Here is a 24,962-nt window from a genome sequence, read left to right on the forward strand (position 1 = left end):
AGGCAATGGACGCATTATCGAGCAAGGGGAGAAGCCAGGAACAAAAGAAATTATTCATGGAGATACAATGGAAAGGAAGTCTGTTTTAAAAAGAAACAGAACTGAGTTTTTGGAGCCTTTGAATAAAAGATAAGTTGACTGTACCCAGAATGTCAAAATGAAATAGAAGGAGAACCTTTTTTTTTTTTTTTTTTTGGTACTGAAGCACTACACAAGGAAAAACACTAATTACAGTTTTAAATGTCCAAAACGCCATGTCCACCAAAAGCCCGCAGCTCATTAGTACCAGTAATTAACTTTACAACTGTCAACACAAACAGCACACGGGCTGACAGATAGAGAGGAGCTCCGAGGGTGCTAATAAATCCGGAAATAACAACTTGACACACAGATGCACAAAGGATGCAGGTGATAAAGAAATGTTGACATCAAATCTAATTATCTTCCAAACGGCCAACTACAGCCCAAGCCGCAGTAATGCTCAGTTACTGCTACTCAAGAGCCCCACTGGCACAGGGCTTAACCACCGCCTACAACCGAGCGTTTACAGCCCTTGTCAGAGCTAGCGAGGACAATATCAAACAGGAAATTATGAGTGCCATGACCCCTCCAAGTCAAAACTCCAGTGATGAATATGGGCTCAGCAAGGCATGGCAGATTACCCCCTCACGAGTTCTAAAGCCGGGATGATATATGACATTTTTATCAGGCGCTTTCTCAGGAATGTCACCAAGAGGGAAAATAAAGGCCCCGCAAAGAGCCGACTAGGTGAATTATGCAACTGTAATTGCCGATCATAACCTGATATGAGTTGAAATTGCTCTGTTTTCATATTGAGATAGCATAAAATTGTCGGGAAATGCAATGGCGCCTTAATGTGGGCTAGATGAGTCTAATATTCTGATCATTTTTCACTCGGCTGCAAGGTAAATCGAGCTTCCTTAACGCAGCCACTGTGGCCCAGGGCAATCGAGGGGCCCAATTTTACACTTGAATTGAGCAAATATGTGTAAACTACGATTTTTCATATTTTCTGCATGCATAAGAAGATGAAACATCTTTATCATCCGTATTGTCTGGCTGAGCTTATACAAAATATTAGTTTATCTCTCCTACTTGGTTCATGCCATAAGCAAGGCACATAGATCTGAGGGACAGGCAATATCCCATATATAAAACAAGTCCATCTTTTATGCGGCCTCATCTCACACATTCTCCTATTTAAAGCAACTACAAAAATCCACAACAAAAATCCATGCAGTGGCGGTGTGCAAAGGGAGGATTCTTTTTACGGGAACATAAAAAGGCCCTAAACACAAATGTTTTTCTGTTGTCGTATTTGTGCAGGGGATTGGGGAGAGCCATCTTCCTGGATGTCTCTCTTACACTGTGTTCTCTGTCCACTTACAACAGGCAGCATCTTACTCTTCTCTCACTGTGGCCTGCCTGCTTTCTTCATCCTTGGAGGCCAAGGGAGCCGTCTTCAGTGTATTACCGAGCCTCTGTGGTGCCTGGTCCTGTGTCTGGGCTCTATTCTGCTGAGGATGGAGTGCGCATGGACAGAAGAGCTGCCTTTTACATCCATCCGCAGGTTCTATGTCAGCCACACCACAGGTACCTGTGCAGGGAAGCCTCTGTTTACAGGGAATGAGACCCTAAAAAGTGGGTCTGGTAAACAGACCATCTCAAAGGTCCCTAAGGAGATGTGGCTTTAGTACTGTGATCTCCTGAAGACCGACCATCCATTGACTAAGGCTTCTTGTGTGGTGGGTCTATCTGCATGGCATCCATCTGCAGACGGATGTAGCCTCGCCCAGAGCATGAGTCATCCCAACCCACTGCGTTAATCCTGCGGGCCAGGCTTGGTAGGAGGTAGGAGTAGGGAGAGATCAGGAATTCAAAGTCATCATTAGTTATGCAGAAGGTTTTAGGCTACCCTGAGCTACATGAGATCCTGTCTCAAAAAAACAACACAACAAGTTAATTCTATGTCTTATTTCCCCTTTATTATTTTAGTAATTAATGGATCAGTCTACCTTTTCTTTTCTTTTCCTTTTTAAACTCATGCATCTATTTTGCCATACTAGGTATCTGGGTATTGAGCACAGTGCCCTTGTACTTGTGAGGCGTTCCCTCTACCACTAAGCTATATTGCCACCCATGTCCCTTTAAAAACCAACTGCTGGATTCTATCAAGAGACCCCTAGGATAGAGTGTGAGTGACAGAGACCAGGGAAGAGTAAAGAAAACTGACAGGCAGGACAGAGTCGCTCACATTAAGTCAGGATCAGCACCAGAGTTTTAGAGCCAACGGTGGAGAATGTATTCAGGTGCTCTCTGTGCTGTAGGCACCGCTCAGCTTGTCCTGGAATGAATACAATGTGGACCAGTGTTTAAACTGAAAGCTAGGCTGGGCACGGGACAGGGAAGGAAGAAGTGCTGTGATGGAGAGCCTATAAGACGCCCTGGTCAGTGTGATGACTGCTAGTATCCTAGGCTGCTGCAGCACTGTGTGCTCACTGTACCTGCACGGACCTGAGGAACTGTCTGTGCGCCCCTCACCCTGTCATCTCTGTCTCAGACTATAAGCTCCTTGAAGGCATGGACCCTGCTTTATCACTGAAACTCAGTACTTAGCACAGCCCCTGGTTGGCAGTCAATGAATAGCCACACATGGATGAGTTGATGCATGCTCTAACTGGCTAGTGTGTTTATTATTGGATGTTCCCTGACAAGTAGTTGCTTAAATGAACAGGGGATCATCACCTGGCAGCTCCCATGTACATTTGGGGCCTGGATGCTTCTGTTTCGGGGTTCCCGTCAATATACAGTCACAGTATGAGCGAGGGCTTCTCCCATCTGCTGCTTACCAAATGACAAGTTCCCTTACAGTGACTGCTCCAGGCAGAGTGTTGGCAAGTGAGCACATATGTCTCTTGCGGTTCACTGGAAGGGACTCACCAAGTCTGGCTCACGTTAACAGGGATGGACGGATACAGACTGTGAATGGCAGGGACTAGAGGTCATCAGAGGCCGTCTTTGGCTGACTACCACTGTCAAGTCCTAATGGTTCCATCCAGCCTATATTTATTGGGTGCCTTCTGTGTGATACATGCCCCGTGCTGAGTGCCAGAGTACACCACTCAGTGAAAATAAGCGGTGGTTTGCGCCTCTAATCCCAGCACTCGGGAGGCAGAGGCAGTCGAATCTCTATGAATTTGTGCCCAGCCTGGTCTACGGAAAGAGTTCCAGAATAGCCAGGGCTATCCAGAGAAACCCTGTCTCAAAAACAAACAAACAAACAAACAAAAGAACTGTGAGCCAAAATCATTCCTTTCCTCCCTACGTTGCTCTTGGCAGGGTATTTTTCTCACAGCAACAGGAAAAAAAAAGACAACTTAGTTTTCAAAGTACATAAGGCCCCCAATGGCACAGCACTCGAAGCCTAATCTGGAAGCTGGGTATTAAGCAACTGGACTGTGAGGGGTACTGAGGGTACTGAAGGTGAGGAGGGACTGGAAACGGGGTTGCACAGAGGAACTGCAGCTCAGAAATAGTTAAACTGGGTCACTGGTTACTTGGCAGAATGTGCTGTGACTGTGTAAAGTCCCTTTAGCCTCAGTGTAGAGCTACACACTGTCCTCACAGCCACTGCGCTGCTGCAGGCAGGGGTGAACACTGTACACGCTGAGGTGGGTATTTCCTTTTGTGCAGTCGGAACTTTAGGCGTGGAAAGCAGAGCTTCTCTCAACTGCACGGGGACGACTTTGGATCAAACACCCGAATCCTTTAGGTAAATGAGTCATGGGTAGAGACAGGAAATCTGCTTTTTGAGCCCTAACAATCTCTTTCTAATCACTAGAAGGTGGTGTGTGTGTCTGTGTGTGTGTGTGTGTGTGTGTGTGTGTGTGTGTAAACAATGACCATAGATGATCAGAACCAGGTGAAACAAATCCCTCTGTGTCATACACTGTATCTGATTTTTATTTTGCAAGTAAATAGAAATACATGAGGGTAAGTTTTTCTGTGTCTGGTTTTCCTTGTAGTGGTTTTCTAATCCAAGAATCGACTTGTCTCTTCCCAGGGAATCTTTATTGAGTTGCAACACACTCAATATTATTAAGAATTCTGATCAGAGGCAAACATGCAAAACACTCAACCGGAGGGATTAAGGCTCTTTGTTAGTGTTTACGTTATCTGTTTTTAATTCCTATATATCCTGTCTTTATCTCAGTGTTTCAACACTAATTGCAAAACAGCCCTCACTCTCAGTAATGAGCCCCTGGCCCTTTGCAGACCTCTGGGCAGAGTCTGCTGTAGATAAGGCAACCCCTTAACGAGGTTCGGCGGCTGCATCAGGGCTTTTCCAGCCTTCCAGAGGCTTGGCTTTGCTCATCTGCCCTTCCAGAGGCAAATCCAGTTCACTAAATGATGTAGTTCTGGGTGATATCTTTGTCTGCTGAGAGCCTCTAACCTCAGCCAAGTGAATGAAATGAATATGATGTTCTTGGCCTCTTCAGGATCTTTCTTGACTTCAGATAGAGTGGGACTGGGCCTTAGAACTGGAAAGCACCCGTTCCGTCTGGTACCCAGGGCAAGGCTACGCCCAACCCAGACGCTGCTGCTATATGGTGAATCACACTGCCCGGGTACAGACGGAAGCCAAATGAATCTTGTTCTAAGGATTTCATTCTCCATCTCTGCTCCCACAAATTTCCATGCTGCCGTTGGGTAAAAGCATGCTCCCTGGGTTCTGCTTGCACTGGAACTGCAGCTGAGAGTCAAAAGAAGGCAATGAGCCCTTATATCAGTGGACCTACCAACCGCTCAACTGCCAGCTACGGTTATTTTATTTAGCAAGAGAAGAACCGCCTTCTGCCCTTTCTTTCCTTTAGCCACCATTTCTATGATTACAAATATCTTTCACTCCTTTTTCATTAAGGAGACACCTACACATTGAAAGGGTACCTATTTCATCTTCCTGTCTTGTCTCTTCCTGTATGCCCCTTCCAGAGACTTAATTCAGGGACCGTTGCTAAGCAACTATACATCATAGCAGCCAGTCACCAATTACTAATTGTCCCCAGCACTTTAGCCTTACAAATCTGGACTGCCAGTGACAATGGCACAGTTTCCACTGCCAAAAACATAGCGAGAGGTTTCCTTGCCCAGGAAAGACAGAGAGAGACACTAATAGCTAGGTACCGTCCTCACAGCAGTTAACAAAGACTTCCTGTCTCACACCTGCCCCATCCCTGCACTGGTCTAAGCCCATTGGCTAGACATGGATCTCCTCTCCCTGTCTAGGAAAGAAGCTGGAGGGAGGGATGGAGACACGCAAACACACGTGCAGAGGTGAACATGGATACTGGGATCTCACACGCAGCACTCACCTTCCTCCCCTGCTGCCGGAGTTTCTAGCTGAATTGAGGATCTATTAGTAATCAAATTTCAGCCTCAATTTTATGGTTAGTGTAATGGAGTTAATTTCTCTAATGCTAGCAGTTCATGGAAGGGGTCTCTTGCGGCAGCACAGACCTGGGACCTGCGGCAGCTGTCAGAGATGCCGCTAAGGAATTCCTTATTAGCTAAGATGCAACCAGGCAGAAAACTCATTACACAGTGCTAAATATACTTAATCACATCTATTAGAGAAAAATGAACTTGATAATTACAACAAATAACTAAACTGCAGAAAGTGTTTAAGGCAAAGGGGAAAAAAAATCCATGCCAGGATCTAAATGTACGGAGCCCTGGGCTGAACCACACTGAGGGGAAAGGAGGGAACTTAGATGCAGCTTTGTGCTGAAGGAGAAATGGTCGGTGGGTCGGTCTCCAGGTAGGTGGAGCTGGCGCAAGGTGCCTATGAAAATGATGCATTTACATTTCAAAACTGCCCTTGTTTATTTGGTAGGTGTAAAATTTTAATTGAAGAGAAATCTTCTGGGTGAGGGCTGTATTTGCAGATGGTCTCCTAGGTGGGATGACAGGGAGGGGCTTTGAGGGAGGGAGCCCACAGCAAACGCTCAGCTTGAAGAACGGGGATCTGAGACAGCTGTGTGGCACAAGACCACCTTTCTGGAGCCGAAGGAACGCCGAATCAAATTTTTCTGCTTTTCTTGGTCAGACCTTTAATCACGGCTGCCCAGGGAATCTCCTTAAAGAATCCTGGAATGAACAGCACCTATTCATTTTTCCAGGCTCAGATCCTTAGAAACTGGGAGAGAGAGAGCAAACCCATTTTTGGTTGTTGTTGTTTTGTAGCCCATGTAACCCTGCACTTTTGCTCTTCCTGCCTTAGGCTCCAGAATTCTAGACTTACAGGTACGCGCTACCACACCCAGTTTAAAACTAGACATTTTGGGAAGTGGATGCTTGCCAGTCCTAGAGACAGGGATAGTTTGGGAGCACATGCTAGTCCCTCTCAGAGTCCAGTTGCAGGAGCATAGGAGGAGGCTGGCTTCAGCCTGGATAGACCCTTGCCTCTGGTGTGTCCCCCACGGAAAGGACAGACGGAGACATGGGTTTTCAGCAGAAAAGTGGCCATATGTGTTCATCTAAAAAAAAAAAAAAAATCTGCTGAACAAAATTCCATTGTCCTCTTTGGCCACTGGTGGCAGCAGCAGCAGAGCCTCTTCCTTGCTCTGAATTCTGGGAAAGAGAATTCAGGCCTGTGCAGCAGGACAATCACCGGCAAGAGAATGAGAACAGAAGCGATGGGCCAGATGGGCCAGATCTCTCTCACTCCTGTTTCCTGATTCGGAGTTCATATTCTGATCAGACTGCTTGGTGAACAGCCTTTCTGGTGGGTGAAAGGCATTCTGGTTTGGTCACAGAGTATCTGTCTAGCTGTCTGGTTACCCTGCCACAGTTTTCCTCCAGGAAATCTCGTCTTAGCTCAAGAACTTACATACAACAGCTCAGTCACCTCCATCCTGGCAGAGAACATTCCCTGGTTAAACCAAGGCAAGTGAGCGGGTGTACTAGGAATGCTACATGGTCCTCAATTCCCCATAAGAGATGGGCATGGAGGGTCAGCTGTTGCAACCACTTCTTGGTGACCCAGAGGACAGACTGAATGGGAAGGGGACTGACTCACAGAAGTCGGAGCAGCACATAGACAAAATAACAGACCCCAGCATCATACTCTACAAAAGCCAGGCACCAGGACTTTTGCAGAAATACGAGCCAATAAATTAGCATCCCCATGACAAATCTCTCCCCTAACCTCAGCCAGGCTCCTTCCCACTGAAGGAGTCCCAACAGAATTTAGCTTGTTCACTGTTAACCGCAAGACTCTGTGTGGACTCATCTGCCCTACGAGAGGACAAAGAAGTGACACAGGAGAATGATGTGCCTCAAGGGGGATGACCCAAGCCAGGGGACCACTGCCTCTGTGCTCAGTGCCTTAGGAGAGGGCCTAGCAGACCTAGGCTACTGGAAGGCAATGGCCAGGCCCTGGCCCTTAGCCTGGCAGAGATCAGAGGCCGCAGGAGTACCAGCCCCAGCCAGACATGCAGCTGCATTGCGTTTCATCACGTATCAATTTTTACTGAAAAGAAAACCATACAAATTTAATCAGCTCTTCATATGGAAACATTTAACTTTTTTTCCCCTGGAGTTGTTTGATATTATTGTTTTAAGAGTCAGGATAAAAAAAAAAAAAAAAAAAAAAAACAGTCAAGATGTGTGATAGTGGTGGACATCCATTTCTGGCAGGAGCGCAAGTCTCATTTCCAGTAGACTCGAGTCTTAAATGCACTGGCGTCTCTGCCAATTGCCTGGCTCGATGAAGAACATATTACATGCCCATAACCATGAAGAGGACAAGGGGATCCGTCCTGCACAGCTCTCATCGGACTCAAGCTGAGAATGAGACGGTCTGAGGAAAGCTCCGGCTTAGGGCATGCTGGTAGGGCAGCTAAACCTCAGGGGTTTACAGTCTCTCCTTTGCCCTTCAGAGATGTTATCAACTAGCCTTGCTCCAGAGCTTCTAATCTCCGAAAGCCTGTAATGTGGGACTCTTACATACTACCTATTAAAGAACTGTGTTCTCTCTCAGTAGCCATAAAATGTAAAACACCTCTTAAAAGAGACTTTCTTTGTTTCCCAGCCAAGGGCACACGAGATGAAAGAAGCTGTCTTTTAAATACAATTTTAAAACACTGTGTTAAATAAAATGATGTATCGATACATGCTAGGTGATTCAAACATCAGGTCTGCTTTTGAGATCGTGGGCACTCTGGAATGTCCAAGTGATGTAATTCAAGTGAAAGCCAAGAACTTTGTCTCCGAAAAAGATCTTCAGAAGCCCAGGGCAGAGAAGTATGTGCGCTGGGACCAACTGGATTTGGATCACCTGGCCCACAAGGGTCCCGCAAAGGATGGCCAATGCCTAGCCAGGACAAGAGCCTGAACTGTTGGAGCCAGCGTCAAATCCTTAGAAACTTCAAACCCTAACATGTTTAGAAAGCCATTTGTATTGCCAGAATGCTGGCAATGCAGCCATTAAGAGTCTAGTCAACAGCTAATTCCTCTCCGTGTCACTTCAAGATGGTGTTACCTGAGCCGGGCGGTGGTGACGCACGCCTTTAATCCCAGCACTCGGGAGGCAGAGGCAGGCGGATTTCTGAGTTGGAGGCCAGCCTGGTCTACAAAGTGAGTTCCAGGACAGCCAGGGCTACACAGAGAAACCCTGACTCAAAAACAAACAAACAAACAAACAAACAAACACAAAAAGATGGTGTTTCCTGCCTGCTCCTAAATCTCCAAAGGCGCTTCCCTTCACACGGTGTTAGTACCGCTAACACCGATTTTTCCCAATGGGCTGAAGAAATGGAGGCCTTTGTCAGCCATTGAGAAGACACTATTGAGAGGGGGACATCTGGAAACCACAGCAACCAAAAACTTCATGTCAACATTATGCATAATGCTTTTTAGTTTTTTTTTTTTTTTTACGCGAAAAAGAAAATCCCGATCCTATTATGCAATCGGGCAATTGAAGATGTCTATCTTCAGATAAGCAAGTGCTTGTGGTGCGACTTGGGCTGGAAGCTCGGGATGAGAACGTTCTCAGGCCGTCTGCTCTGGTTTCCCTGTCACTTCCCATTAACGTTTTTTGCTCTCTGTGGCAAATAAATCAGAAAGTTAATAGTTGTGCTGATTTGTTGGTGCTTACCCGTCTCCCCCTTTAAGAAAATAAAGAAAGGAAAAAGAATGGCTTTAAAGGGGAAAGCTGACCCCGGCGTGTTAACAGCGCCACTGTGGTTTCGGGCTGTGGTCATGCCAACTGTCTAGTAAAGAGAAATTCCACTGCAGCACAAGTAATAAAATCTTCTTTTAAAGCACAAATACCATGCAGGGAGGAAATGTAAACCCCTTGCATTGGGAAAAGGAAGGTGGGGCTGTCTGAGGTAAAATACGGCCTGGAGCAGACTGAGGCCTCCACACAACTGGATAGTCTTCAATTGAAGCAGCTATTCCTGTGACTCAGAGGCCCCTCTTCTCCATCCATCGCCTTCAGGACTCTAGGAAGATGTAAGCTATTATGGGAGGTTATCATCACTGTTATTCATACTATGGAATGCTTATCATCCGCTCTGCTTTCCCAAAGCGACCGCTCTGTAAGATGGGTGGTAGGGACATTCTCAGTATGATAGCTAGCATGCTTAAGTCTGCTCTAGTGGAGTGACAGATACTAAGAGGCCAGGCCACCATGTCACTTCTGAAACTATCTTAGACTCAGAAGTGTTCTTAGACTCAAAATTGACAAACAATCGACTTTTCTTAAAATCTGGGTCAACACTCACTGTAGTTACCACCCTTGACACTACACAATCTGGGCTAACTGGTCCTGGACTCCAGTAAAAGGCAGTGGTTTGCAAATGGAGGGAGCTGGAATCCCATGTCTGTCCGTCACCACAGACTGTCACAGAACCGCTCAGTATCCCTGACCTCGGCCAGACAGGAAAGCAGGACTCATTCTCCAGGTAACGTTTTGACCTAGGAAAAGCAGCAGACTGAAGGCTGAATCTGATTCCTAATGTGGGCTCTTCATTACACCACTCACACCATCATCCCAGGTGGATCCCATCCGGAAAAGCCTTTAGAATAGCAGGGCAGAGCTCATGAATGCTTGGCTAGGAGCTCAGGCCCAACTTGCCCTCCCCTTCTCCTATCCTAGGCTGGAAGGGAGGGGAAGAGCGGCCACTCCAGGATGGTAAACTGCAGTAGCCACTTTAACACTAATGAATTACACAGAAAGATATGAAGACAAGTATTTCCTCCAGCCCTCCCACCACAGGAGCTACCGGTATGTAAACATTACGCTTCGCCCTCCGCCCCCCACCACTTTGGACTTAATTGTATTCCTAATTGGAAATGAAAATTAATTTGCTTTTGATCAATTCCAGGTGGCAGATCAGCCCAAACTGGTAGCAGAGCATTTTCTCCTCTGTGAGTGACCACACACATGTGCCATAAACACCAGCCTGCGCCGGCATAAACAGGAAGCCCTTCCCAGCGTGCAAGGGCTTCCCATGTCTCCCTGCCTCTCTTCCCTTGGCTGATTGGCACCATTCAATTTTTTAATAAAAAGATTTACCAAAGTGTCGGTGCTTGTGGAAATAAACTGCTGACAGCCTCGCTGCGTTAAGTGCGTAATTAAGGCTGTGAGGTGCAGATGCTGAACAATAGTGGCCTACATCAAGATGTATGCGGTGGTATCACAAATAACCTGGCATCTGGTTTCTTTATCGAAGAACCTTTCTTACGGTTTGGATCTTAATTTTTTACAGTTGACAGCAGTGTTATTTGAGCCAGTCAGTGGCATCTGGCTGCTGGGGGGAAAAAAAAGAAAAGAAAGAAAGAGGGGGGAAATCTCCATGCACTTTAATTAATTGTGGAGAAATTACATGGCCCTTCAACCGTGTAGTTTGTCATCAGCGCGCATTACAGATTTATATTAGATGTTTCTCCACAGTGTCAGGAGTAATTAAAAGGGGGTAGGAAATGATGCCAACCAGCCATGCTTTAACAGCGGTGCTGAAAGTTTTCTATTTATTACAGCCAAACAATTTTAGAAGAAGATGTCAACTCGGAGGCTTCGCTGTGCATGGAATACATATCAGGCTGCAGTGGAAAGCTGAAACAGTGTGGCTGCCGGGATAATGAGAGAGGCTCATGTTTAATCTATCAGACCGACCAGAATTGGTGTGGCGTGCCAGAGTTATTAACGACGTGGCATCCCCCTTTCTCATGAAAACATTCACCCAACACAATAAGTAACATGTGCTTTTCCCTTCTTTCCAGAAGCGATCTTCATCCAGTTGCTCTCTCTGATCCTAATAAGAACAGAAGTGCCAACAGCACACGAGTCACGATTCTCCTCCATTAGCTTGTGCCACACTTACAGCTTGGGCACTGCTGGTGCAAGAATCCAGAACAAAGATCTGGAAAGGATGCCTGTCTTCACTGGGCACACCACTGTGGCACACCCCCCTCCCTCGCCAAAACTTCCTGTGACAGAGATCACAGGAGCTCAGTGAAGACACTCCTAACCCAAGCTAGCCGAGAAAGCTGACTGTGAGTCCGTCCCTGTTCCCGAGACCATCAAACAAACCACAGACAAATTTCTTTATCTTTCCCAGGCATCAGAGCCAGGGTCTACAGTGAGACCAGCAGTAGAGGGAAGTATCTGAGGAACATCCCACAGGCCCACAAGGGAGGTTCTGGAACAGCCATACGTAGGATGTCAATCTTCGAGTTTGCTCTTCCAGCCAAACCACTTTCCCTTCGTATCATCAGCTCATCCGGCGCACACTTCAGCAGGATTGTTAGACCCTCTCACCCTGCATTGTGTATCTTGCAGAAGAGCCACTATGCACAATAATCCCTTAATATGTGATGCCTGTCACTTCTTATTTATTAGCTTCTTGCCCTGCATAGTTTCCTAATTTCCATTTAGCTAGTCTGGCCCTGAACAGGAGACACCCTGGGAATCGAAGCCTCAGGAAACCGCACCTTTGCCCCTGGGGAAGCATGTGCCAGCAGGGCAGCCAGAAGTGGTTCTCCCCTGGGGGCTCTGGGTCTAGACAGTGAAATGGTCCTCTGTGCGATGAAGACTGTCCTTTGGGTACAGTCTCCGAATGGCAGGTGAGTCCACTAGCTCCCACCCAGTTCAAGTGATGCTTTGCAGCTAGGAGACAACACCCTTGGTCATTTTAAACACGTTCATGGCAGTGTTCCCCAATCTGTGGACTAGCGATTCAGAAGCACTTCCATACCTAAATAAAACAGGTTTTTTTTTTTTTTTTTTTTTTTTGGTTTTTTGAGACAGGGTTTCTCTGTTTAGCCCTGGCTGTCCTGGAACTCACTTTGTAGACCAGGCTGGCCTCAAACTCAGAAATCCGCCTGCCTCTGCCTCCAGAGTGCTGGGATTAAAGGCGTGCGCCACCACGCCCGGCTTAATAAAACAGGTTTTAAGCACAGTTTTCTTTGGCTGATGGGGGTTAGAAAAGTCACCGTTCATCTTTCTAAGCTACTCTCTGAACTTCAAGCAGATGCTGAACGTCTCTATGCTTCTCTGTGTTCTGTCTCTTCTCAGCTCCCAGCCCCTTGAACAGTACTCTGCTTGTGTGCTTTGCAATACCTCCAAACACCAAGCCCATTTCGTTTTAGGGGCTCCGCACTTACCTGCTCCCTCAATTTGTAACATGTGGTTGTTGACCTTCGGGTCTTTCAGACACTGGTTTACATTGCCATTCCTGACCTCTCTAAATCTACTCTCGATAGTCTGCCACTTCCCATCCCACCATCTGCAATTATCTTATTTCTATATTTGTCTAACGTGGGTCCCTACCACAGTAACACAAGCACAGAGAGAACTCCATGTGCTTCAAGAAACATATTAAGGGAGCTGGGGAGATGACTCAGTGGTTAAGAGCACTTGCTCCTCTTATAGAGGACCTGGGTTCAGTCCCCAGCATCCACATGGAGGCTCACAGTCATCCATTCCAGGGGATCTGATGCCCCGCTCTGCTCCTCGTGGCACTAGGCACACAAGAGGTGCACATACATATATGTATGTAAACATTCATACATGAGAGCGAGCGAGAGAGAGACAGAGACACAGACATCCAGGGGCTACAGAATTGCTCTGCAGTTAAGAATACAAACTACAGGACTGAAGAGATGGTTCAGCAGTTAAGAGAACTGACTGCTCTTCCAGAGGTCCTGAGTTCAATTCCCAGCAACCACATGGTGGCTCACAACCATCTGTAATGGGATCCAAATACCTTTTCTGGTGTGTCTGAAGGCAGTGTCAGCGAACTTCCATAAAACAAATAAATAATTCTTTTTCAAAAAAGGAACACAAGCAAAGGACCCGAGTCCCATTCTCAGCACCTATATTAGGCATCTCATAACTGCCTATACCTCCAACTCCAAGGGGATCTAATGACTCTGGCCTCCTCAGGCAACTGTACTCATGTGTACATTCCCCACCCTCAACAGTTAAAAAGAAAAGAAACATATCTGTAGTTGCAAATAATCCTTACTTCATTTTTTTCTATAATCATTCAGTAAGTCTTCAATCTAGTTACTACAGCTGAGATTTTTGCCATATAAATAATTTTCCTATATCCCATTTAGATTCTGAAGTCACCAATAAACCTCCTTTTTGGAGTAATCCGACTGAAAATCCTAACCACATTTGCAGGGATGTAGACTGGGAACCATTGTTATTGGAAAGCTGAGATAGTGAATGGGTTGAACCACTGCTTGCATGTCCCTGAAAGGCCTGTTCTCATCACTGTATTCAAAGCACTGTACTTGAACGGGTTTGAACTCTGCTCTGAGACAGGGCTTACAGGCCTTCAAATCCTCACTAACTCAGGTCTGCAAGGGGCAGCCGTGTGCAACTGTGGTCAAGGTAGACTCGGTCCTTACTGGGCTCCCACCCTCTAGCCTTCAACAGTGGATATCAATGGGAACCCTATTGCCTGACTAGGGCCAAGGGGCCCAAGTGTCTTGAAACCAACAGAGGACAAACTCCTACAGGAAGTGAAAGACATCAGGAGCCGGTAGATAAATGGTCAGAGCCTCCAAAGGCCTCAGGTTGTGTTTGTTGCTCCTAACAGAAAGTTAAGCATCCAGGTGCTCACCTGGTACATAGCAGATGGAACTTGTGTTGAGTGTGGAGGACAGGCCTAACACTAAGGACCACAAGGGCTAGGTCATATCTTTATAGTTCTCTACTATATGCTCAGTGCTTTGAACAGCTTGGCAAACATTGCTGAATAAACTGACCAGTGACTCCTCACCTGGCTCTGGGCTACAGGGCTAAGACAATCTTGCAGAAGTGAAACTCCCCTCCCCCCAGGTTTCTCTTTTTGTCCCTGTCCTTCACTCCCCAGTTCCACCTCTCTCCTCTCCGTCTAGTCTACTCTAACACTCTTAGAGAAACAGAGGCATTTCTGGAGTTGCTCCTGATAATCCGCACCCTCATCAAGGGTCTTGGCACACTGTTTTCCTGCCTCCCCCCCCAACCCCCCGCTCCACTGCTGTGTTTCCTGTTGTATCAAAAGCTAGCAAGAGCAGTTTCAAGGGCATGCCAGGACTGAAGGTTTGTTAAGTCACCTGGTGTGTGTGACACATGTAGTATCGGTCAGCTCTGCTCTGATCCCTTCCTCCAAGTCTCAGACTCCCCTAAACTCCAGCGTACCATTTTCAAGAGGAAGAAAGAAAGCCACACGAATGGGAGGTCCCATATCTCCAAGGCAGACCTCCTGCTGGCTGCTCCTAACCCTCCTCCCTCTTCTGATTCATGTGTTCACTGTCCAGGGAGTGGATCAGAGAGCAGACGGTATCGAAGACACTGCTCTGGTACTGAAGCCTAGCCTTCAAAGTAGCCAGTGAGGCTTCTGGGAAGGCAGGAAAGCCACTTTACAGCTATGCCTAATCACTATGCAGCTGGCATTGAGGCAGAAGTCTCTTCATAAGGTGCTTTCCCTCTTGGACCTTAGCCGACTCTGCCTCCAAACGTTTGGTATGTTCTGAGACCCCCAAGAACAGTTCTGGACTCTAAGGAGGTCAATCTAGGGATACAATATGAGTGAGGTTCCTCCTAGCTCTTAAACCCTGACACTACTAAGTTGAAACATCTTACCCAATCCTCTGACAACCTCTGGTAGATTACAATGTCTGAGAACAAGTCTCCACATAAACCCGGATTTAATGCAGCTGTAGTCACGGTGAAGAGGATGGCAAAGCATTCACTATGGACGGGAATAAAGGTCCCAGTGGTGCCTTAGACACACACATCTTCACGGGCAAGGGTGTTCTAGCAAATGTACCTACTCACACTGCAAAGATCATTTACTGACAGTGCTAAGGAAAGTCTGAAGTTGCAGGCAACATCACCATTCTGAGAGCTTAGTCTATATCCACACATGTACAAAGTCATAATAGTACAGCAAATACATTATAAGTCAGTGGGCCCAGGTTTCTGTGGTGTCTTCATAAACATTATCTTTATTTTTCTAAAGTAAAAAGATCCATAAAACTCAAGCCATCTGTTAACAGTAGGATCATAAATACACACCCTTTATATAAAGGTTTCTAGGAAGTAAGAAAAAAAAACATCTAAAATATGTGTTACGTGATGGTAAAGTGAACAAACGGTGGGTCGGGGCACCCACAGCATGCCAGCACTGGGCACCGGGGGTCCTCCAGGAATCCAAGAAACTCAGCTGCCTTCTTTCTGCCTTGGTTTCCATAAGGTGACATGGAGGGGTGCTAAGTGGTTAGAACCCTTCCTTCTCTGAATCTCTATACTCATTCTCAGAGCAGTGAAGAACTCTGGGAAGCCTGCTGTACCCCTTAAAGGAGGGGTCTTGTGGAGATACAAAGGGGTGCGCTTGTTCTCTTTTGGGGGATGTTACACCCCAGCATGGCCTAACAGCAGGTTCCTGGCAGCCATGTTGGTCTGGTGTTGCTGATTCACAGCTATAGACAGGATGTTTCAGAAATGGGCACCTAGCCCAGGCTGGAAAAAGCAGAACAACATAGCAATGTGCTGGCTTAATCCAGATGCTGACTGTGACACAGGCTCTGACAAGGGCTCTCTAATGCATTTCCAACCCCATAGTTCAACTTGCATTGACATCGAGAGAAAGCGACAGGAGCCTCAGCCCTCTTGGAGATCCACTCATTTCTGAATACAACTGAAGTTTTGGGCAAACAGAGGTTTGAGGCATTTTGTTTTGCCCCTCCAGTCTGTTTTTATGACCCAGAGGGATCCTTCTCCATGTGTTCTGCTCTGTGCTGAGGCCCAGTACAGCCTAATGACAGCCCTCTTATGCATGCAGAGATGCCTACAGAGATAGGCAACAAAGGCTAGGAACCCAGGCCAGCCAGAGGTTGCAAACATTAAGGAACTAAATATTAGATTAGGGCTAATCTGGTAAATTCAGAATACTGAGGGGCAATAGGAACCTTAAAATAGGATAGACAGCTGAAAACATGAGCTTTTTCTATGCTCTGCGCTAATCCACCAGGCTATCTGCGGGTCTCATCTAGCAGGTATTTAACCATACACCAGAGACATTTCCTTCGCTCGGGGAAGAAGGCCAGGGGGAATTGTTTCCAGATGAAATGTTAGCTCCTTTACATTTCTAAACCAAAGGTTTGCAGGCCTGGACTGCGCTTGCTCATTTGCCATCAGCACCCCAAATTTCCAATCTCAATACTACAAGCTCCAGACCAAGCAACAACAAACCAAGCAACAACAAACTAAGTAATCCGAACAGAAGAGAAATGCGCTCAAGCAGCCGGGGATCTCTGGACAGCTGAGGTCTGGATGCTCCAGAAACTTCTGACAATTCTAGTAATCTGATTTACAGACACAAACCTAAAACAAATGTTGTTGGATTTGTCAGCATCAAAACCTCCCACGGTTCCCTGAAGTGGCAGGAAGCTGCTTACCAAAGGCCCCAACAAGGACAGTGACAGTGGCCCCTGATTACATCCTCCAGAGCTTCTTTGCCTGAAGCTGCAGTGCTCCAAAGGAGCCTTAAGCCTACTGGTCAGTGAGGGCTTGAGCAATGGGACGCAGGGCCCTGCTCCTCCCCTCAAAACACCTCAGAGATCCTTGTCCCGCCAAGGAGGGCACATTCCAGTCAGTGTCTGGCTCAGAGGCCTTCGAAGGTGGACTGTGTAATACAGAATAGGTATCAAATGAAAACTCGGCTCTCGGAGCAGAGACCCCCCTCAAGGCCATGCTACCCCCGACTGACCTCTGACTGAAGAGGCTCCTGAACACTCCCCTTGTACTTCCGAGTGGGGAAGCTGCTCCGTCTTAGAAAAGACACCTGTCTTCCTTCTCCTCCATCGTGTTAAGGACCTGGTGTGGTTCCTGGCCTTGTAAGTTGGCATTAAGAAATATGTCTAAGTAAAAGCAGATTTGCTGAAGAGAATGTCTGCTTTATAGCAAAGATAACACACATGACACATCAGATCCTGTTCAGTCAATAAGGCACTTCCTTGCTGAAGATCAGTTACTTTAAGACATGCCTGAGTTCTTCCAAATCACAAGGAAAAACTTGGACTGAACTCTGCATTTTTCTGAACTGAACAACCACAGAATCAATCAATCTCTCTCCCCACCCCCCTCTCACATGCACACACACACATACATACCATATAATAATGGACAGTCCAGTCTTGGTCTACATATTACATGTTTAGAATGCCCTGGCTATACAAGAAGATTATTATTATTTCTTTTAATAACAAAATGATGTGCTTAATTTTGCCACCTCAATATGGCTTGTACATATATTGGGAGTAGTGACAACATGTCATACTCCAGATCAGTCTTGACGGCTCCTCAACATGATTTAGTACCTAAAGAACACAGTGCTGGTTAGGGCTGACATCCTAAGTGTGCAGCCACATTGTCAGCTTAGTATTAAAAACTGCACTTAAGAGCAGGCATGGTGGCACACTCCTGTAACTCCAGTAACTAGGAGATAAGAGCAGGAAGGTCAGAAGTTCAAGGCCATCCTTAGCTATATAGCAAGTTTGAGGCCAGCCTGGGCTACATGAAATTCTGCCTTAAGCCAACCACCTACCCACCCACCCAACCCCCCAAATCCTCTTAAGCTAAGTAAATGTGAAATCTGACTATATGATTAGGAAGAGTTTTCAGTGGCTTGAAATTTAATTCAATCCCCTGTAAAGACCTTGCAGCTACTAGCATAGCCGGGCTACCAGCTGCCCTCCTACTGGTCGACTCCAAGGCACAGCACTGCGCTTGGAGTTTGGAGATGTGTCTGGATGAGGACCACAGCCAAGCCTGAATCGGTTACACCTGATAGTAGGCTTCTCCACTCCATCCCACTCAGCCAACAGGTTATAGGGGGTACGTTTCCTTGCAAGGATATCCCATCCCTCTCCCCTTTCCTTGTAAGGTGAGATTATTCTTTCTCATTGTAGGGTCACAAAAAGCTCTTAAAACACTTGCTCTGAGTTAGAAAAGCAAGCCTCTTTCTTAGCACAGTGCTGTTGGCAACAGCTCTACTTCTTGGCCATACCAATTTTCCCAGGAAAAGGAAATAAACAAAAAACCAAAACAAAAACAAAAAGCACTGTTTGTGTTTGTTTGTTTGTTTGTTTTTGAAGACAGGGGTTCTCTGTGTAGCCCTGGCTGTCCTGGAACTCACTTTGTAGACCAGGCTGGCCTTGAACTCATGGAGATCCACCTGCCTCAGTTTCCCTCATTTTTTCCTTATGGAGTGGTGTTGGTCTGAGGCATGGCTCTTAGTGAAAAGGACATCCTTCTTAGGTTTGTGTGTGTGTGTCTGTGTGTGTGTGTATAGAGGTCCACATGGGGTTGAGCATGCAAATGCATGCACATATACAGAGGCCTGAGGACAATCCAATTCCTTTGAGACAGGGTCTTTACTGGCCTGGATTTCACCAGTTTCTAGGCTAGAGTCGCTGGGACCCCCTGGTCTCTACCTCTCTAGCATGGGGATTATAAGCAAGTGGCTAGAGACACTGCTACTTACATGGGATCTGGGGACTGACTCAGACCATGGGGTTTACAGACTGAGTAGTGCCTTTGCTCATGAACAAAACAAAACGAAGCATCCAAAACATGTTAAAAGTGTGCTGCATGATTTAAAAAGTTAAATTGTTTGGAACACAAGTCTCAACTGTTTCTGCTCTCTAGAAAGGGAGGCGTCCGGCTTTTGTGAAGAGAGTTTATACTGGGCGATTCTCTGGACTCAAGTCAATTTTTTGCCCAGATCTAGACTCTGAGGACTGGACAAAAAGCTTGGCATAGAGGTAGCGGGCCTGTTGTTCCGCTTGTTCTCACTTCACCGTGCAAACTCGATGGCCCTGTCTCTACTGCAGAAAGCGGCCAGTTCTGTAACTACTCTGTAAGCTCTGCTGCACCACTGAAGGCAGAATTGCCTGGCACAACTTTAATCCTAGCACTCAAGAGGAAGAGGAAGGCAGATCTGAGTTCAAGGCCAGCCTGGTCTACAGAGTAAGTTCCAGGATAGCCAGGGCTACACAGAAAACCCCTGTCTCAAACAAACAAACAAACAAACAAACAAACAAACAAACAAGCTAGAGTTGACAGACCCTTGGCAGTTTGAGAGTTTCTGAAAGTCAACATAACAGCGTCTGTGTGGCTGTGTGTGGAGGTCACAGAACCACCTCAGATTGTTCTTCAGCCACACACCACCTGGAGCTCACCCAACAGGCTAAGCTGGCTGGCTAGTGAGCCTTAGGGACCTGCCTGGCTCTGCCTCCCCTGAGCTGAGATGCCAGGCAGGCAGCACCATAATAAGCCTCCTTACCTGGGTTGCAGAAACTGATTGGAGGGCCTCATGCTTGCAAGGCAAGTACTTGATTAACTGAGTTTATTTCTCCAACCCTGTGAAAAACCTTTAAACAAGGATGAAGAGACAAGCTGGCTTCTCACTAACGAGGAAATGAGCAAAGCCCTGAATCACACACAGCCTCTCGAAGATGATGGTCAGGACAATGACTGCCAACAAAACACGCATGCTCCTATTGGCTAGTGATTTTTGTGGGCCCAGCACAAACTACACATCGACAGAGTTGTAAGTCAGAAATGCGCGGACAACACCTGGCCTACTGAACGCCAGCTTGGTACACAGTGCCCTGTGGAGCGTGTTGGCTCCCCTAGGTCATCCAGAGATGGAACTGGAACTGCAGCCTGTCACCACCGCTCAGCAGTACAGTGGTATCTGGCACAAATCACTGGCCTAGAAAAGGACCAAAGTCCACATATCAAAGTGCAATTCCCATGAATATGAATCTCCTTTGCACCCCCCGCCCCCGAAGCTGAAAGCCCCAAGTTGAACAGACGTTAGATCAGGGAATATGTCTATCAAAATCACAACGACTGGATTATTTTCTTTCACTACTGATTTGTTCACTGGACATCAATAACTACGTGGGCATAAAGCTATTGGTATCTCTTTGAAGAAACATCTCTTCACAGTCTGGAGAAGAGCACTGCTGTTTGCATTGTAGGTTTTCTCAGTAGCTGGTTTACATGGCTGTATTTTTAAAAACTTCTTCTCAGGCTCAAACTATACTGGAACATACAGTTTGTTCTCCAAACACAAATTTATTTCTGTATTTGAAATCATAGAACCACCTTGACTCTATGCCTCTCTTCACAGCCATAATCCAGTGATTACGAGGCTTCCTCACCTCACAGGTGAGGCGAGCACTTCACCCCTCTGCCACCCTGTGCCCATCTAGTGTGACCTCACACCCTCTTATCTCAATATTATTTTTCTCTTCATGTACCACCTTACCTAGAGTGTGGTTCTCATTATATCATGCCCAGTACCAGACACACTGGGAGGTTCTTAGAACTCAGCCACTTACTGCCTCCAACGAATGGTCTAGGTTTCCCGATGCATGGAGCCTGCCCTCCTAATACATGCCATCTTATGGGAAAGACCTATTGGATCTGCCTGCCTAAGTCTTACCCAACTCAAAGCCCATCTTTACCCTAAAACTGTACTGAGCAGACTTGAAGTGAACCTCACCTAGGGTCTGTGTAGGTTTTCATCTCAGCAGTGCGCAGAAGACTTCTTCATCAGTTACGGAGATGTCTTGGGGGTTGACCTCTTTTTAGTTGCAAGGCACTTGTGTATATCTGTAGGCATGTTCGTGTGCACATTCAAGGACAGGCCAGAGATCACCACTGTGGGCACTGTTCCTCAGGGCACGGTCTTTCATTAGCCTAGAAAGGCTGGGAATTATGCTAGCCTTGCTGGACCTCCAGTGTTGGCATTATAAGGCATTATGCCCAGCCTTTTGATTGGTTTTTTTTTTTGTTTATTTTTTTCAAGACAGGCTTTCTCTGTATAGGCCTGGCTGTCCAGGAACTCAATCTACAGATCAGGCTGGCTTTGGACTTAGAGAGCCCCCTGCCTCTGCCTCCTGAGAGCTGGGTCTGCAGGCTTTTGCTTTTTGTTTTTAACATGTGGGTTCTGGCTTGAATCCGGTTGCTCAGGCTGTGACACAGGCGCTTTACCTACTGAGCTATCCTTTCAGCCCCTGAAAAGCGTTTACTTAGAGAACAGTATTTCTATTTCTTAATATATTAGAGGCTATAATGATATCTTTGAGTTCCTACTATTAGATGAGTCTAAAACTTATCCTTTTCTTTGAAAAGGAACCTGGGAATGAAGGCCTTTGCTAACCATGCACTGTCACGTGCTGTCTCACTCTGAAGGCCTCTGGGGCTGTTCCTATGCCTCTGGTAGCACCTTACTTTCATGTGCCTTTTTTTTTGTTGTTGTTTTATTTTCCTAGGCTGATGGCAAACTCTTCAGGGACAAGGCTTATGTCTTAGTTTGTCTGCATTCTTGATGTTAGAAAGCAACTGTACAGAGCTAGGTGCTTGGTCAATATCATTTGCTGTAGTGCTAACTGCAAAGCAGTGGTCCTCAACCTGTGGGTCCTGACCCTTGGGGGCAGGGGTGGGGGGAGTCAAACTCCTCTTATCACAGGGGTCGCATATCAGATATCCTGCATGTCAGATAGTTACATTAGGATTCATAACAGTAGCAAAATTACCGTTATGAAGTAGCAACAGAATAATTTTATGGTTGGAACTATATAAAAGGGCTCCAGCATTAGGAAGCTAGAGAATCCTTATGATAAAGGATGATGTAAGGGGGTAAAAATAAGCAAACAATGGAGACTGAGCTCCACTAGACAGCCAATTGTTATTAGTGCCAGGCAGTAAAATGGAATCATTTATTCTTTTATTCTCGAAGCTGATGAAAAGTCTTGATGATGAAAACGGCATGCGATTGATCAGGTCTTAGAGCTTCTGGCAAGTCCTTATCTGGTAAGTCCTTATAGAATGCAAGATTCTCTAAGAGTCTCATGTGCTGACAGAGAGAATTCTAGAATGATACCACTCATTTTCCCACCTTGAGCCAGGTGGTCCTACTCTGCCACATTAGCAGGGAAATGAAATGGGAGGAAGCCGACACGGAAAGAGCATGAGGGAAGTGGAACCTAAAAACAGGGCTTTTCCGTCTTGGGAAAGCAGGGCAGCGCTGGAAGAGTAACACACGGTCTCCACACACTGCACTTCACTGATGGCTTTGAACACTCTTGCCTTTCCCATTCTGCCACTGGCAGCCAGAAACAGGTCACTGGAGGCAGTCTGGGACACACAGAAGTCGATGGGATGACAGGTGACCCCAAGGTTCAGTCAGGTTCCCTCTCTTCCCAGATGGAGAACAGAAGGGCGTGGCAGAGAAGAATGACCAAGAGAGCCACACATGTGACAGTCATGCATAAATAAGCACAAATCTAACAGGACAAAAGATCAGGACAAAGAATATACCAAAATGATGGGGGTGGGGGTGGGGCAGGCAGAGAAAGTGTGAACTTTTCCTGTAAACAGCTGGCCTTACCTCTCAAGTCTCCACTACATAAAACAGGGAACAGGAAAGATGACTTTGGCCAAAGAAATGCTAAAGGCAAAACAAAGACTGGACACTTCCTCCGTGAATTGCTCTTTGTTTAGGTGCAACTGCGCATTCAGCACAGAAGTTAATTAACAGACGGGCACTGCTGCCGACACTGCCTGTGTAATTACACCGGGAGTCTAATTAGGTCGGTCTCCACTCACCCTGGCCTAAATCATCCAGGCCACAACAAGTGTGGCTTGGGCTCACATCGTTAGGCCAGTGAAGCGCGTGTGCGTGTGAAGTTGAGAAGTCACTTCTAGCGTACGATACCCACTAACAGTCTCAACAGGTTTCCTCCACATGAATTTCACACAGAAAGTGACATCTTGGGAGGGAGGTGGCTCTTCCTGGACTCTTCTGGACTGTTGCCTGGTGTTCCAGATCCCACAACTGCATGCCAGATGGACAGTCTTCACCGGCAGCACCACACTCGTTAGTTGATTTGGCTATCTGATTTAAATAGACGATGGGGTGCTGACGTTGGTAACTGAGTTGCACTTTGGGGGAAACTGAACTTGCTCTCTTGGTCTAGAAGATGGGACGGTGAGGAAAACACTTGCTGCCAAGTCTAACACTGTGAGTTTGATTCCCTGGCCTCACGTGATAGAAGGAGAGAACCTAGTTTTGCAAGTTGTTCTCTGACTCGACGTGGTACGCATGTGTCTCCAACCCCCACATAAGTAAGTAAATAAAAGTAATATAAATTTAAAAATATTTTCTTGAACTCTTTTAGAACTTTCAAGCTTTCTAAAATGAAGTATCTTATACTGGTAACAAAGCAGGCCCAAGATTGAAGACTGGTAACAGACCCATAAAATCACCATTGTAAGTATGTAAGTAAAATATCACCATTCTCACTATGATCACCATCATCATCACCACCACCAACAACCATCAGCATCAGTGCTGGGCATTGAACCCAGGGCCTTGCACCTTCTGGGTAAGCGTTTTTCTCACTGAGCTACATCCCCAGTTCAAAACTTACTGTTTTAGGATTTTACATCAGAACTTTAAACACTAATATACGGCAAAAATTAGTGTATAGCTGAAGCCTTGGTTACTCAGTCAAACTGAACAAATGTAACATATGATGCTATAAACGACAAGGAGAAGGCCAGACTCAGGAAAATGGGGTTTTAGTGGCTCATGAAAAAGCTGTAGTCAGTAACATATAACAATAAACGGCAGTGGTGGCGCACACCTTTAATCCCAGTACTCAGGAGGCAGAGGCAGGCGGATTTCTGAGTTTGAGGCCAGCCTGGTCTACAGAGTGAGTTCCAGGACAGCCAGGGCTACACAGAGAAACCTTGTCTCGAAAAAAACAATAAACTAGATTTATCTTCTGTCTCTGTACACTATGTTGCCAACTATAACAGATTCCTCCGAGTTCTGTCACTTCCCTGGACACACCCTTGTTGTCAGGTAAAAGGGACAAAGGGTGTGGGTCACATGGCTTCACAAGAACTGTTTTCCCCATCCATCCTAGGAAGTGACGGAGGAGGCAGGGAGGGGGAATGGGAAGAGAGAAGAACAGAACTTAATTGAGTGCAAGGCCCAGGCCCACTGCTAGTCAATGCTGCTACCCGACTGTGGGGCTCGGCCGAAGTGATCAGAAGCAAGCTGACTATTGCCAAGTCTGTACTCTGCCCGCAGCAACTGCCAACTAATGATAGATTAGACGAATCTGATTGCTCTATCAAAACATTAATCTTAAATCTTGATTAGTAAGCCTATTGAATTATGATTAGCTCACAGGGTGCAGCTGACAGATAAGACACTTTATCTGACAATGAGCACTACTTGCTCTGCCTGAAGCCAAAACCAAAACCAAACAAAAACTCGAAACAAAACAAAAAAACCCCAAACAAACAAACAAAACAGAACAGAACAATAACAGCTAAAACTACAAAAGAG

General features: G+C 46.3%; 1 protein-coding gene across 2 annotated transcripts in view; it reads right to left on the reverse strand.

Annotated features, from left to right (window-relative positions):
• The window catches only part of Fto (FTO alpha-ketoglutarate dependent dioxygenase), a 351,507-nt gene that overhangs the window by 45,162 nt on the left and 281,383 nt on the right, over positions 1–24,962 (reverse strand). The gene's annotated exons all lie outside the window — the stretch shown is intronic.

The sequence above is a fragment of the Mus caroli genome, unplaced genomic scaffold (assembly GCF_978045245.1).
Source record: "Mus caroli unplaced genomic scaffold, Mus_caroli_1 scaffold_10, whole genome shotgun sequence".
Classification (NCBI taxonomy): domain Eukaryota; kingdom Metazoa; phylum Chordata; class Mammalia; order Rodentia; family Muridae; genus Mus; species Mus caroli.